At 37.4% G+C, this 14,780-nt stretch overlaps 1 long non-coding RNA gene across 1 annotated transcript in view; it reads right to left on the bottom strand.

Moving 5' to 3' along the window:
* Window positions 1-14,780, bottom strand: part of LOC145546186 (uncharacterized) — a 238,619-nt gene that overhangs the window by 117,992 nt on the left and 105,847 nt on the right. The gene's annotated exons all lie outside the window — the stretch shown is intronic.

The following is a 14,780-nucleotide window of genomic DNA, read 5'->3' as shown; positions in this document are numbered from 1 at the left end:
GATAGAGTAAGAACATGCAGAGGAAGATTTCATTTTAAGTTCCTTTCTTTTGAAATACAGTAACTGATATAGATTACTATTAATCTATATAGTATATATATGCTCTATCATTGCAAATGATCTTAGAGGATTCAAATTTTGAATTACTAACTCTTCTGCTGTTCATTATTTCTACATTTTGTGTGAGATTTTTTAAGTGACCGTAGTTGTGAAGTAATAAAATGTATATGCTTTCCTGTCCTTCTATCAATTCAATGGAGTAAAAAATATTGTTAACACTGCCCACATTTTAAAGTATATAAGTAGCTCCAGACTTATGACTGTGACATGGTACTGATACATATTTGAAAGTGAATTTCTGAAAATCTACAATGAACTTATATATTATGATAGGAACACAGAGTGATGGGTTGAGTGGTGGTGGGTATGGTCCCTTTTGGTGCCCTTCAAGCATCCGTCTCAAGGTTTCTGGATGGGGTGGTACCACTGGTACACCCTGCCATATAGTTCTCTGTCTGCAACTGAAAAAGTCAAGCCAGGCATTTCCTCTGGACTGACCTCCTGGTCTTGCTCTCACTAAAACTAGCAGATTCAGCAGCCCACTATCTCTAATCTTCAGTTCCACTCTGTGCTATGTCTTTCTTCCTCTATCACAACTGCACCCTAGGAGGGATCTGACCTTCCCAAGAAAGACAGACAGGTAGATCCACCCCTCCCCACCAGGAAAGTCTTGAAATTATGCCACAATTCTTAGCAGCCTTCAGAAAACACAAACAGGGCACTCCCAGCAACATGTCTTTTTGAGGTATTTCTTAGGAGACCGAGTTAAACAAAAAGGTCCAGCTGAGAAATGCAGTCACCTTACTCACATAGTTCAAGGATCATATAGTACAGACAAAAGGGTTTATAGTCTCTAAATTGCCCCTCTATGTACCAGTCCTGAGAATACGATGAATGGAAAAAACCAGAGATGAAAAGTGTGGGGGTGGAGAACAGAAAAAAACTTCTTTAAATATATATTAACTTTTCCCTTTTATTTGAATTGGTGGTACAAGATTATTTCCTATTTTGCTATTTTTTAAAATGAACATAGACTTGTTTTGTTTCTACTTTAAACCTGCTGCCGCTGCACTAATTTGTCAGCAAAAATCCCTTTTGTTGTCTCAGTATCAGTCTTCCCCATAACAAATATTTACTGAATGGGTGAGTAGGTACACTTGTCAAGAGTTTTCTTTGTAGAGACGTAATTAAAATTCAAGTTCCTCATCCTGTCTCCCACATCCTCTTTATTTTTCAAAGCCTTTGTAGCAATATCCTGAAAAATAACTTCTTTGCAAGTAAATTTCTCAACAGGATCCTATCCAATGTACTCCTGAATGACTTGAAAAATAAAAATTAGCATAAAGGATATTTATAATGACTTTTTCATAAAAACACCAACTGTCAATGAAAAGCATATTTTTATGCATACCCATTAATTGAACAGTGGAATTATACATACTAAATTCAGCTGTATGGTATAACAGGGTATCATTTAGAGTCAAAGTGAATTTAGTAAAAGGAACCTTGATGTTTTAGATGAGTAAATTCATCTGACAGAAGTAAAGAGATTTTTTTACGGCTCAGAAAATAAATGATTAATTTTTTTTTTTTTGACAAACCAAACCTCATTTCAGAGGTCAAAAAAATTCCCTCAGTCCCAGGGCCAAATATTAGAGGTAAGGCCTTGACAGACGTGTGGGATCCCACAATTGCACCACTTTATTCATTCACTGTACATTCATGATCGCTGGAGGTCATCAGCACCTCAAAAGAACATCTGAGTCACTCTAACCTTCAGACAGGTAATGCTCTAGCAATATAATTTTATTAATGGAGTGACTTAAAATGGATTAAACAGCTTGCTCAAGGTGGAGGCGGTCACACTAATGCTGGCTTCTTCCCTTATATTATGATGCCTCTAAAGCAAGTAATAAAAGTAAACAATATAAAACACCTAAAAATAGCTGGAAGAAGGTTGTCACCACGCGCATTTAAGAAATCTTCACTTACTATAAATTTGTAGACTCAGACATAAAAGGAGATTGAAAGAGTAAATTGATTGCAACATGTCTGTCTATACTTGTTATAACAATTTTAAGTATAACAATTAATATTAATTAATTAAGCACTCTCTTTACCTGTGCTAAATGCTTTAGACACATTATCTCAATTTCAAAGGTCAAAATAACTTATGTGTTAGGTGTGAGTACTGATATGAAGTTTCAGAGGAAGCTGAGAGAATTTTAGTGACTCTTCCAAGGGCAAGGTGTTCTCATAGATGGTAAAGCCAAGATTAAATCTGAGGTTGATCAAATTTAAACAGCTATGTTGCTGCTGCTGCTGCTAAGTCACTTCAGTCGTGTCCGACTCTGTGGGACCCCATAGACAGCAGCCCACCAGGCTCCCCCGTCCCTGGGATTCTCCAGGCAAGAACACTGGAGTGGGTTGCCACTTCCTTCTCCAATGCATGAAAGTGAAAAGTGAAAGTGAAATGGCTCAGCCATGTCTGACTCTTAGCAACTCCATGGACTGCAGCCTACGAGGCTCCTCCATCCATAGGATTTTCCAGGCAAGAGTATTGGAGTGGGGTGCCATTGCCTTCTCCAAACAGCTATGTTATGCCCATATTAATCTAGATCTGAAAGGTTGTTGCTGAACCACGAAAAGATGCCGGGATTCTTGGCCTCCAGAGGAGAAGAATTCAATCTGGGGCCAGAGACGAGGCTTGATCGCTCAGAGCTTTTGTGCAATAGAGTTTTATTAAAGTATAAAGGAGATAGAGAAAGCTTCTAACATAGACATCAGAAGAGGGCAAAAAGAGTACCCCCCTTGCTAGTGTTAGTAATGGAGTTGTATACCTTTTAATCAGTTATTGCAATGAATCAAAAGAACGTCTGGAGGTTTTAGAGATCTTACTAGACCTACTCCCATAATTTACATTTTAAGATAACAGGATTAGCCAGAAGGTTTTCAGGAATCAAGATTGCCGGGAGAAATATCAATAATCTCAGATATGCGGATGACACCACCCTTATGGCAGAGTGAAGAAGAACTAAAGAGCCTCTTGATGAAGGTAAAGGAGGAGAGTGAAAAAGTTGGCTTAAAGCTCAACGTTCAGAAAACTAAGATCATGGCATCTGGTCCCATCACTCCATGGGAAATAGATGGGCAAACAGTGGAAACAGTGTCAGACTTTATTTTTTTGGGCTCCAGAATCACTGCTGATGGTGACTGCAGCCATGAAATTAAAAGACACTTACTCCTTGGAAGGAAGGTTATGGCCAACTTAGATAGCATATTTAAAAGCAGAGACATTACTTTGCCAACAAAAGTCCGTCTACTCAATGCTATGGTTTTTCCAGTGGTCATGTATGGATGTGAGAGTTGGATGGTGAAGAAAGCTGAGCGCCGCAGAATTGATGCTTTTGAACTGTGGTGTTGGAGAAGACTCTTGAGAGTCCCTTGGACTGCAAGGAGATCCAATCAATCCATCCTAAAAGAGATCAATCCTGGGTGTTCATTGAAAGGTCTGATGTTGAAGCTGAAACTCCAATACTTTGGCTACCTCATGCAAAGGGTTGACTCATTGGAAAAGACCCTAATGCTGGGTAGGATTGGGGGCGGGAGGAGAAGGGGACGACAGAGGATGAGATGGTTGGATGGCATCACCGACTCGATGGACATGGGTTTGGGTAGACTCCGGGAATTGGTGATGGACAGAGAGGCCTGGCGTGCTGCGATTCATAGGGTTGCAGAGAGTCGGATACGACTGAGCGACTGAACTGAACTGAACTTTCAGGAAGGAGAAACTGTCCTCAAGCAGGATACATTGTTGTTGTATAATCCCTAGTACAGAGTTTAAACTGAGTTGTGTAATTGACTAAGACTAAGGAATGTAGACAAAAGAAAGTTTGTCCTTTCCTCCTCCTTGAGAATTCCAGACCCCTATCTCCACTTTGAGAGCCCCAGACCCCCTTCTCCTCCCTGGACTTCTTATCAATCTGCCTAGGAAATGACTCTTTCAGATCCTAAATTGTAGTCTTCCACTAACTTTGCTGAAAGCCAATTTTGCACATGGCCATTAGAGAAGTTTTAGCATACTAAATCATGCACATGTTTAAAAAAAAAAAAATCAAATGGCACAAAATGATTTAAAATGAGAAGTAAACAGTTCTCCACACCACCCTCACTTCTGTTCCTCAAGGGAATTACTTCTAACCAGTTTGGTTTGTTGGTTTTTCTGATGGTCACTTCCACTATCTTTAAATAGTATGCACACACCACTTTCTGGATTTATTATCGCAGGCAATGTTTATTGACTGATTATGTAGGTGTTCTATTAGATTAGAACTAATTTCACTTACTCATCCCTCAGTAGTCTCTACATAGTGAGGTCACTAGTTTCCTCAAATATCACACTGATACCTTCATTTCTTATTCAATAAACATTAAGTATTATAATTTTCCCCACTCTACAAAATGAAGACCTTAGAGATCCCCTCCCTTCCCTTTATGTTTGCACACTCTGGTATATCTTTCTGTTTCTGTTAGCTGTACCTCTATTTTCACATTGTTAAAATGACGACAATTTCAGTCAACTCTGCAACTGCTACATCTAGGAAAGGCTTGAAGTTTACAATCACGATCAATGTCAATGCCATCTACTGTTGAAGTCATGAAATCTACCATTAGGAAAAAAAAAAAGAAGGAAAAACATATTTAATGAGGACCTGCTATGGACCAGCCTAGTGGTAGCATATTTAAATATTAATAAGTGTGATGTTTAAAAGTGTTTTATGTTTGAATAATTTTGGAATATTTAATGTTAGCTCTCATATGTTTGCAGAATCTCAGATTCTTTGAGGTGATGCTATAGATTGCCAATCTCCTAAAGGGAGTGTGCATTTCAAATTTATTTGGCGTTAAATCCACTGCTTTATTAACAAGTCTTGGACCTGACTAATCTTCCATACAATATATTTGGAAAACACAAGTTTATCCTCCTCTTTATTAAAAATTTTGCTATCTTTGTCAGCTTCTGGTATTAGGATTACGCAGTTTTATAAAATTAACTAGAAAACTATCTTGTTTTTAAATGTCTGGAAAAGATTTTGTAGCACAGGAATTATCTGCTGCTCTTACATTTTAGGCTTTTTTGAGAAATAATACCTTGAAAAGTTGTGTATTGGTTATTGTAGCTTTTCCTAAAAAAAATGTGTTGACTGATTTCAACTTTCAATATTTGTAATTTTTCTAGAAAGATCTTCCAGGTTTTTAAAAGACATTTTTAATATTATAAGCTTAGAGAAATTAAGATAATCATTATGCTTTTTCCCATTCTTAATTTTGTGTATTTGGGTTTGTCTTTTTTGCATATTGTGCTTGCCAGGAACTTGTTTCACTGGACTTTTCAAAGAAAGAGCATTTGAATTCTGTTTCCCTGCTACTTAATTGATTAATTTTTTTTCTTTGTTTATGCATGCTTTAAACACACACACACACACACACACACACAACTATTTACCTAAAAAAAATCACTTACCTAAATACTTGATGAGTATGCATATAACTATATGCTCTAGCTTAGAAAATTTAACATGCCTAATCTTGAGTTTGTTCATAATACAAAGTTTTGCCCTACTGCAGTACCCATAATATTTTCCTAACTGTTTACAAATGCATTCTTGATTTTCTATTCAATTCAGAATTCCTATTTTCTCTAAAAGTAGAATGATTTAAAGTTTCCCTGTGTTTGAATATTTCAGTTTAATCTTTTAGTTTTTAGATTAACTACATTATAATTAGGGAATGTAGCCTACTCAACTTATCACTTTGGAAATTTGAGGATTTAAGGCAGTCATCACTTTTTGAAAATGTTCAGATTTTGAAAATAAAGTATGTTCACTGATTATAGAGGATAATACTACATATATATTTACCAAACCAAACAATTATACTAGTCACATCTTTTGATACTTATTTTCTTCCCTGTTTTCTCTTCAAGGTTGGAGTTACAATATGTTAAAATCTCCCAATTATGATTGAATGAATCTTTGTGAATTACTTCTACTTTTAAAAAGGTTTTATTTGTAGAAATGAACATTGTGTTTCACAACTATTATAATGTATATATTTGATTATTAAAACTTTGTTGTCATAGTTAATACTTTGACTTTTATTTTTAAATAATTATCTTCATTAATTAATATTGCCATTTCTGCTTTATTATGTTTACTTGATATATCTTTGGTCCTTCCTTTATTTTTAAAAGTTCCCCGTATTCTGTTTGACATTAGACATTTGTTAACAGTATAGAATTGAATTTTATTTTCACTTTAAAATTTTGCCTATCAATAAGTCATTTAATTATCACATATGTTTGGTTTTATTTTTGTCATATTATTCATTAAATTTTCCCTTATGCTTTCCTTACATTCTTTCATATGCTATATGTATTATATTTTTGCTTTTATTTCTCAGCAATATAGAAGTTACAGCCACTTTTTTAGCAATCTGGAAAATATTCTGCAATTGGTTAACTCAAAATTATAAAAATATGCATTGATATCATTCTCCTCTTTTAAAAATACCAAGAATCAGACAATAAATGTTGTCTATTGACTTTCTTCGTGAAATACTAAATATTCAAAATGTTAAGTTTAAAAGACTTAAGCGTAAGATCTGAAACCATAAAGCTCCTAGAAGAAAAATAGGGATCAGCTCCTGGACATTAGTCATGGTATGGTTTTCCAGATTTGCGCCAAAATCAATCACAACAACAGCAAAAATAAATATGTAGGACTACATAAAAACGAAATGTAAATCAAAACCACAAGATATCGCTTCACACCTGTTAGAATGGCTACCATCAAAAAGACCAGACATGAGGGTTGGCAAAGATGTGGAAAAAAGAGAACACTTGTAGACTCTTGGTAGGAATTATTAATACATTTGTGCAGCCACTATTGAAAACAGTATGGAGATTGCTCAAAAAATTAAAAATAGAAATACCATATAATCCCACAATTTCACTTCTGGGAATATATCTAAAGGAAATAAAAACAGAATCTCAAGAAATATCCACCCTTCTATGTTCACTGCATCATTATTCACAATAGACAAGATCTTGTATGAAAACTACATGTTTGTCAACAGATGAATGGATATACATCAACTATTGCTCAATAAAGCTAAAACTTTAAAAATTTTAACTAAAAAGTTTTTACTTCCAACCTCCACTCCTACCCATAAGTCCAAGATTTTTTTTTTACTAATATAATCAAGGATTTACAACTTTAAAGTTATTAATAGATTATTTTTACTTTCTAAATCTTTTTGCAATATAAACAAATCTACAAGGAAACTTTTGTGCATGCATTCTTTCCTTATCTTTATTTAAAATAGATTCCTAGGGATAGAATATTTCAAACATATGAATCAACAGCATTCCAAAAGACAAAGATAGTAGAGCCTGACACAAACAGCACTTAAAAGATTAGCTCTCCTCAAGCTTCACTAATTAATCAACTTTATAAGTTAAAATGGCATCTCAATATTTTGATTTTCATGTCTTTGCTAGTGACTTAAAACTTTTATACGTGTATTGGTCATATTTCTTATTTCTTCTTCTATAGATTGTGTTCACAGCCTTGTTTATATGTTTATAGTTGTAGATTTAATGATACTAATCATTATTGTGTCCCATGTACAATAACCATTTTTTTTAAATATGGGAGCTGTATTAGTTTCCTAAAGCTGCCACAACAAAATATCATCCTGGGTAAAGCTCAAACAACAGAAAATGTGTTTTCTCACAGTCTAGAGGCTAGAAGTCCAAGGTCAATGTTTGGCAAGTTTTGTTTTTTTTGTGTGTGGGTTCTAGTCTTGGCTTGCAGATGGCTGCTTTCTCACTGTGCTCACACAGTCTTTTCTCTGTGCATATGAGTCCTCAATGTCTCTTTTTCTGTCCTAATTTCTTTCTGTAAGAACCAGAAAGACTGGACTCAGGCAGGCCCATTCTAATGGCCTCATTTTAACTTAGGCTTGCATGCTCAGTCTTGTCTGACTCTTTGTGATCCCTTGGACTAAAGCCCTCCAGGCTCCTCTGTCCATGAGATTTCCCAGGCAAGAATACTAGAATGGGTATTTCTACTCCAGGGAATCTTCCCAACCCAGGGATTGAACCTGTGTCTCTTGCATCTCCTGCATTGGCAGGTGGATTCTTTATCACTAACTTAATCACATCTTTAAAGACTCTATCACCAAATACATTCATATTCTGAGATACTACATGCTAGGGCTTTAACATACAAATTTGGGGGGAAAGACATTCAACACATAACAGGGGCTAAATTTTAATTTTGTTTCATGTGATTTTTTAAATTTATACATTTAAAAAAATTTATATAATCAAATATCTCCTTTCTCTATAGATTCTATATTTGCATATGTGCTTAAAAGAATTTTTTTACCTTAAGATGATGATTACCTACATCTACCTGTTTTATAATTTAATTTCTAAAGCTATTTAAAATATCTGTTTATTTTGATGTAATATTGTGAGATAAGGAATCCCATTATTTTGACAAATGGTTAGACACAACCCAATACTGTTAATTTAATAATCCTTATTCTCCACCTTTAAAACTTCTTAAATTATGGGTGTTTGGGGACTTTCTAGTTTCATTAATATACCTAGTTCTGTTTAGGGTCACTCTATATAAAAATTATAACTATAAAATGTAAAATTACATTTCAAGTTTCTAACAATTGATATCTTCCATCATATGATTCATTTTCAAAAGTTCTTGGACTTCCTTCATGGTCCAGTGGTTACGAATCCATCTGCCAATGCAGGACATGGGTTACATCCCTGGTCTTGAAAGATTCCATGAGTCATGGAGCAACTAAGCTCCTGGTTGCAACTCCTGAGCCATGTGCCACAACTACTGAAGCCAGTGTGCCCTAAAGCCCAGGATCCACAGCAAGAGAAGCCACCTCAATGAGAGGCTAAGCACCACAACTAGAGAGCAGTCCCTACTCACCACAGCAAGAGAAAGCCCGAGCAACAACGAAGACCCAGCACAGCCAAAAATACATAAATATCGAAAGAGATCTTAAATACGCTCACTCTTTTCTTTCCCCTGAATAAATTCAGGGTTATTATGTCAAGTTCCAAAAATACCCAATTGAAACTATTAATCTAAAAGAGGAAAAAAAAACAAAGCTACCTGCTTCCTCTCTGTGCTATATATGACATTTAAAGTAAAAGAAAATCCCCACTTTTCTCAAGCAGGGTGTCTCCCCACACTCACCACCAACCATTTCACCAACCCCAGCTGGGTGTCCTAAAGGGAAAGTATAAGTTGCTCAGTCGTGTCCAGCGCTTTGGAACCCCATGGACTATACAGTCCATGGAATTCTGCAGGCCATAATACTGGAATGGGTAGCCGTTCCCTTCTCCAGGGGATTCCCAACCCAAGCATCAAACCCAGGTCTTCCACATTGCAGGTGGATTCTTCAACAGCTGATCTACCAGGGAAGCCCTTAAGTGTCCTCAACTTTAATTCAATTCTATCTATTTAGAGTAATTGTCAGATGCCACAGATTAAGTGCTCATCCCACAGGACTGGGCATCCCCTTCAGAGGCCAATCACAAGTACAGGTTATCACCTGGGCTTCTGACCATCTGGCTATAAGTAAAAGATGATCGCAAGCACCCCCTCAGGTTCATAACAGGCAAACCTCAGAAATACTGCTGGTTTACTTTCAGGCCACCTCAATAAAGTGAATAGAATCAATTAAGTGTGAGTAGCATTATATCTTTTTTTTTTTTTTTGCTTTCACCAGACAACTGCCATGCCACTTGTGGGATTTTAGATCCCTGGGCCCTCGGAAGGGATTGAACCCAGACCCTCAGCCATGAGAGCTCAGAGTCCTTACCACTGGATCAACAGGGAATTCCCAGCATTATATCTAATAAAACAATGTACATACCTTAAATAATACTTTATATTGCTAAAAAACGCTAACCATCATCTCAGCCTTTACCAATTCATACACAGTAGTAACCTTATAGACCACTGATTACAGTTCACCATAATAATGAAAACGTTTGAAATATTCTGAAAATTGCTAAAATGTGACACAGACACAAGGGTGAGAAGATACTATTGGAAAAACAGAGCCAACAGACTTGCTTGACAGAGGGTGGTCACAAACCATCAATCGGAAAAAAAAAACCAAAAACGCAATTATCTGTGAAGCACGAGTTGGGCTGCATCCCGCAGTCTTAGGAGACCTGTACTTGCCCAAATTTAAGACCGAAGAAAGGACAGGAGTCAGCAACAGAGACAATGGTTTAAGGCAAGGGTCTGCAAACTCTGGTGCCCATCCATGACCTCTTAGAAACCAGGTCACACAGCAGGAGAGGAGATGGCTGTTGCTGCTGCTGCTAAGTCGCTTCAGTCGTGTCCAACTCTGTGTGACCCCATAGACGGCAGCCCACCAGGCACCCCTGTCCCTGGGATTCTCCAGGCAAGAACACTGGAGTGGCTTGCCATTTCCTTCTCCAATGCAAGAAAGTGAAAAGTGAAAGTGAAGTCGGAGGAGAAACTAAAACCACCATCACCACCCCATTGCCCCAGGCCTTGTCCGCGGAAAAATTGTCTTCCACCAAACCAGTCCCTGCTGCCTAAGAGGTTAGGGACTACTGGTCTAACGGAGGAGGGGAGCTTACCTCTCTGAAGCAAAGTCCTGGACCAACACCCCACCTTGTGAGGCTGATGGTGAGCAGGACATGGCCGCAGCCTGGCTTCCAGGGGGAGGGGCTTATTGCCAGTTATAGGAGCAATTGAGCTCCGGTTGGCTTATATGTTCCCAGGGAAACGCCCCCTCACTGCCCTTTAATAAGAGCAATCAGTGGCTGGGGTCTGGGGCAAGTATGTAAGAAGGCCAGGTAAATGAGTAGGGTGTTAGGTGAAGCAGGCTCTCACTGGTCGGGCAGGGGATGTACAGAGAACAAGAGAACAGTCACCTGGTCCTGACCACACACACAATAAAAGAAGGTAATCCCCAGACAGCTCATAGAACTCAGGAAGACTTACTAGATTACTGATTTACTATGACAAGGTACAACTCAGGAATAGGCAGATAGAAGAAATGCATGGGCCAAGGTGTGTAGGAGAGCAGGAAGTTTTCACATCCTCTCCAGGTGCATCACCCTCCTAACTCTTGCACTTGTTTACCAACCTGGAAGTTGTCTGAAACCACACATTCCATTATGTTTTTTTTTTTAATGGAGGTTTCATTACATAAGCAATTTAAGTTATTGACCATTAGTGATTAGCTCAACCTCCAGCCTCTCTCCCATCCCTGGAAGCGGTAAGAAAGGGGGCTGAAAGTTGCAGTGGTTCAAGTAGTTGGTTTCCTTGGCAACCAGCCCCACCTCCTTTGGGACTTTCCTAAAATTACTGCTCACACATAAACTCAGGTGGTTGAAAGGGGTTTGCTAGGAAGAACAAAGATGCTCTTTTCAACTTTATCACTTAGAAAATTCCAGTGGTCTTAGGAGCTCTGTTATTATAAATCATAGTTTCACAATATCATGTAATCTACTAGAACCAACCTTGCATGCTGAGTTGCTTCAGTTGTGTCTGATTATTTGCAACCCCATGACTGTAGCCTGCCAGACTCCTCTGTCCATGGGATTCTCCAGGCAAGAGGACTGAAGTGGGTTGCCATTTCCTCCTCCAGGGGATTTTCCTGACCCAGGGATCAAACCCGCATCTCTTCTGTCTCCTGCATTGGCAGGTGGATTCTTTACCACTAGTGCCACCTGGGAAGCCCAGTACCAACCTGAGTAACTGATAATTTCATAATCTTGAGTCTTCCCATCAGGAACATGGTTTATGTTTCACAATAATTTTTTTTTTTTTTTACTTTAAACAAATATGTGTGTGTACTCACACTCAGTTGTGTTTGACTTTTTGGCACCGCAAGGACTGTAGCCCACCAGGCTCCCCTGTCCGGGCAATTTTCCAGGTAAGAATACCGAAGTGGGTTGCCATTTCCTCCTCTAGGGGATCTTCCTTACCCAGGGATCGAACCTGAGTCTCCTAGGTCTCCTACATTGGCAGGCGGATTCTTTTACCACTGAGCCACTTAGGAATTAGCTCTCCTCAAACTTCACTATCTTATCAATTTTATAAATTAAAAATGACATCTTAAAGTTTTGAATTTCATGTCTTTGCAAGTGCATTAAAATTTTATATGCGTATTGGTCATATCTCTCATTTTATAGATTGTGATCACAGCTTTGCTTGTATGTTTATTGTGGTAGTTATCTTATTGATAATGTTAACCATTACTGTGTCCCAATATAATAATTATTTTTCTAATTTGGGAGCTGTATTAGTTTGCTAGAGATGCCACAACAAAATGTCACCCTGGGTAAAGTTCAAACAACACAAATGTGTTTTCTCACAGTCTGGAGGCTAGAAGCCCAAGGTCAATGTTTGTAAAGTTTTTTTTTTTCTTTTGAGGGCTCTCATCTTGGCTTGCAGATTGCTGCTTTCTCATTGTGCTTACATGGTCTTTTCTCTGTATGTATGTATCCTTGGGATCTCTTTTTCTGTCCTGATCTCCTCTTGTTTTAAGAACCAGAGAGACTGGGTTAGGGCCATTTTAACGGTAATCTTAACTTAATTACACATTTAAAGCCCTATTGCCAAATGCACTCATATTCTGAGGTTCTGGGTGTTAGGGCTTTAAAATATGAATTTGGGGTGAACATAATTCAACTTGTAACAGGGACTAAATTTTAATTTTTTTCTAATTGATTTTTAAAGTTGAAAATTTTTTGAAAATTTATATAATCAAATATCTCCTTTCTCTGTAGATTCTACATTTTCATATGTGCTTAAAATAATTTGTTTACCTTAAGATGATACAATTACCTATATTTATCTACACTTATAATTTAATTTCTAGAGATATTTAAAATATCTCTTTTGATGTAATATTTTGAGACAAACAACCTCATTGTTTTGACAAATTGTAGACACTTGTCCCATTACTATTAATTTAATAATCCTTATTTCAGACAGGTACACATTGCTATGTTTCAAATGGATAACCAACAAGGACTTTCAGTATAGCACATGGAACTCTGCTCAATGTTATGGCAGCCTGGATGGGAGTGGAGTTTGGGGGAGAATGGATACATGTTTATGTATGGTTGAGTCCCTTCACCGTTCACACGAAACTATCACAACATTGTTAAATGAATATACTCCAATACAAAAAGCTTTTTTTTTAAAATCCTGATTCTGTACCTTTAAAACTTATTAAATTATGGGTGTCTTGGGACTTTCTAATCTCATTAACATGCCTATTTCTGCCTAGGGTCACTCTATATAAGAATTATATCTGTAAAATGTAAACATATGTTTAATTTCTAAAAATTCACGTCTTCCTTCATAAGATCCATTTTCAAAATTTCTTGGATTTCCCTGGTGATCCAGTGGTTAATAATCCACCTGCCAAGGCAGGGGACATGGGCTCAATCGCTGGTCCAGGAAGATTCCACATAAATGCTGGGAACTAAGCCCCTGTACCACAACTACTGAGCCAGTACCCTAGGTCCTTCAAGTCACAACAAGAGAACCTACCACAATGACAAGCCTGTACACTGCAACTGGAGAGTAGTCCCCATTCCCCACAACTAAACGAAGCCTAGGCAGAACAACAAAGACCAGAGCAGCCAAAAAATAAATGAACATTGAAAAAAATTTTCTTAAATATGCTCACTTTATTTTTCCTGAATAACTTTAGGATTATCATGTCAAGTTCCAAAAGTACCAATTGAGACTATTAATTTAAAAGACAAAAAAAAAAAACAAACCCTATCTGCTTGCTATCTGTATCATATGTAACATTTAAAGAAAAAGAAAATCCCCATTTTTCTCAAGCAGAGTTTACTCTTCCCCCACACCAAACATTTTGGCAACCCCAGCTGGGTGTCCTACAGTTTAACTCAATTCTATTTAGAGTAATTGTCAGATGCCACAGATTAAGTGCTCATCACACAGGACTGGCCATCCCCTTCAGAGGCCAATCTCAAGTGCAGATTATCACCTGGGCTTCTGACCATCTGGCTATAAGCTAAAGGTGGCCACAAAGGTGACCACAATGACCTCTTCAGGTTCAATACAGGCAAAGCTCAGAAATTCTGCAGGTTCCATTCCAGACCACTGCAATGAAGTGAATAGAATCAATTAAGTGTGTGATAGCATTATATATATATATATATTTTTTTTTTTTTCCACCCATGCCGCATTGCCATGCCACATGTACGATCTTAGTTCCCAGGCATTTGGCAAGGATTGAACCTAGGCCCTCTGCAATGAGAGGTCAGAGTCCTAAGCCACTGGACCACCAGGAATTCCCAGCATTATGTCTCATAAAATCGTGTAGTTACCTTAATTCAATAATACTTTATATTGCTCAAAAAAAGTGCTAACCATCATCTCAGCCTTCAGCAAATCATACATGGTAGTAACATTATAGATCACTGGTCACAGTTCACCATAACAAACAATGAAAACATTTAAAATATTCTGAGAATTATCAAAATGTAACACAAATACATAAAATGAGCAAATACTAATGGAAAAACAGAGCCAACAGACTTGCTTGATACAGGGTGGCCACAAACCATCAATTAAAAAATAAAAACT

The sequence above is a fragment of the Giraffa tippelskirchi genome, chromosome 4 (assembly GCF_054371585.1).
Source record: "Giraffa tippelskirchi isolate mGirTip1 chromosome 4, T2T-mGirTip1v1.2.pri, whole genome shotgun sequence".
NCBI lineage: Eukaryota > Metazoa > Chordata > Mammalia > Artiodactyla > Giraffidae > Giraffa > Giraffa tippelskirchi.
The sequence above is the reverse complement of the archived record's forward strand: the minus strand, read 5'-3'. Positions and strand labels throughout refer to the sequence as shown.